Source organism: Mesocricetus auratus, unplaced genomic scaffold (assembly GCF_017639785.1).
Source record: "Mesocricetus auratus isolate SY011 unplaced genomic scaffold, BCM_Maur_2.0 Super-Scaffold_100010, whole genome shotgun sequence".
Classification (NCBI taxonomy): domain Eukaryota; kingdom Metazoa; phylum Chordata; class Mammalia; order Rodentia; family Cricetidae; genus Mesocricetus; species Mesocricetus auratus.
The window spans coordinates 1,477,825-1,480,253 of NW_024429194.1; positions in this window are offsets into that span (position 1 = coordinate 1,477,825).

A 2,429-nucleotide genomic window follows, 5' to 3' on the forward strand; every position below is an offset into this window, starting at 1 on the left:
GAACAGATTGGGAACACGGCAGGGGAGTGGGAGCTGGGAAGAAGAGAGGGGGAGAAGAGGAGAAGAGAGTAGGTCATGGGGGAACAGGAAGGTTGAGTGGGGTGTAGAATAGGGGGAGAACAGGATGAGAAATACCATAATAGAGGGAGTCATTCTCCTATTTGTACATTTGTCTTGAGTCCTGACCCTTTATAGTATGCAATAGTTGTGCAATGCAGTGACTTCAGAGTTAGGCTGATCTTAGAGTTAGTTTTGCAGTGTGAACTGGTCTCCATTTTTGTTACATGGAGGACTATTTTTAATATGTTGAACTACATATATGTTGACAGTTTAATATGTTGAACCGAATTTACAGTCTATCCCTCCCAAACTTGCTACTAGTTCTAAATTCTCTTAGTTAACAATGCCACTAACCTCTTAGCTTCCCAGGTCAGAAACTAGCGAGTCATCCTGCATCATCTCCCCTTTGGGACATTCCATACCCAATTCAGTTACTGTATGACACTCTTCAATTCCCTTCAGTCCATTCCATGTTTCCTTTTGTGTTTCCACATATAGAACTCCTATCTCCTTCTAACTGGTTTCTATTTTTAAAACTCATTCTCTTCAATATATCTCCACCTACCAAAGTAATCTTTCTAAAACAAATGTGACCATTGCTGTGGGGTAGTCACCAGAGAAGATTGCTTGGACATGGGTTTAAGTCAATAGAAAGTCTTTATTAGCTTACCAGTGACTACTCCGGGTGGGTGTTCAGGATCCCAGTGCAGCCCCGAGCCTTTCTGATGATGAGCTTTAAAACACAACAAACCATGTTCAGGGTTGACATACTTCAGTTAACAAGAACAATTAAGCTTCAGTTAACAAGAACAGTTAGCCAGAAGTGAAACTACAGAAGCAAAAAAGCAAGGTTAGTGCATTGAGAGACTTCCCCGGGACTGTGGTCTTTGATGGACTGGGTATTTATTTTAATTTTAGCTGCTTGTGCTGTCTATGATGCATTTTACAGCCTAAATTTCACTTCCATCATGGAGTCAGTTGTGCTAAGGTCTAGAGTCCACTAAGATCGGGAGCTGCCCTGTTATGACAATCTCTTCCTTCCTTCGCTGAGTCCCTTTTAGCTTCCAAAATACAACTCAAATTCACCCCCTTAAGCAAAAATCTGCCATTGATGTGGTCATTGTCTAATTCAACCATCGTATCTCCAGTGAGGAGGCACACACAGCTTTCCCAGTTGGTCTTCTCTCTGCTTCTTCCAAGTGTTTGTTTGTAACAACCTTTCAAAACTCAGCTTGATTGTCTGGTGTTATATTTATGGGTAGTTTTTTTTTTTCTTTTTTTATTACTTTAATTTTAAATAGCTTGCTTCACATGCCAATACCAGTTCTCTCTCCCTCCCCTCCTCCTGCAACCTCCACCATCCCCCCCCCCCAGCCTCCCACCCTATCCCCACTTCCTTCCACATAGGGGATATCCAGAGTCTGTCATTTCACTCAGGGCAGGGTCCAGGCACTTCCCTAAGAGTCCAGGCTGAGTCATCATCCCAATTTGTGTTATGGACACACAAGTTCATTTGTATGCCAGGGATAAATACTGGTCCCATAGGTTGCCCAGGCCTCCTCACTGACTCTCACACTCAGGGGGTCTGGATCAGTCCCATGCTGGCCTCCCAGCTGTCGATCTGGGGTTCAAGAGCTCTCTCTTGTTCAGATCAGCTGTCTCTGATGGTTTCGCCAGCCCATTCTTTGCCCATTTGCTCATCGCTCCTCTCTCTCTGTCACTGGGTTCCATGGGTTCAGTTCAGTGTTTAACTGTGGGTGTTTGCCTCTGCTTCCATCAGTCACTGGATGAAAGTTCTAGGATGGCATATAAGGTAGACATCAAGTTCATTATCAGGAATGGGCATTTAAGGCAGTCTCTCTACTATTGCTTAGATTGCCAGTTGGCGTCATCCTTGCAGATCGCTAGAGGTCTCACTGGTGCCAGATCTCTCTTCAGCACAGCAATGGTCACATTTGTTTTAGAAAGATTACTTTGGTAGGTGGAGATATATTGAAGAGAATGAGTTTTAAAAATAGAAACCAGTTAGAAGGAGATAGGAGTTCTATATGTGGAAACACAAAGGGAAACATGGAATGGACTGAAGGGAACTGAAGAGTGTCATACAGTAACTGAATTGGGTATGGAATGTCCCAAAGGGGAGATGATTCAGGATGACTCGCTAGTTTCTGACCTGGGAAGCTAAGAGGTTAGTGGCATTGTTAACTAAGAGAATTTAGAACTAATAGCAAGTTTGGGAGGGATAGATCGTAATTCAGTTCAACATATTAAACTGTCAACATATATGTAGTTCAACATATTAAAAATAGTCCTCCATGTAACAAAAAGTGGAGACTAGCTCACACTGCAAAGCTAACTAACTCTAAGAT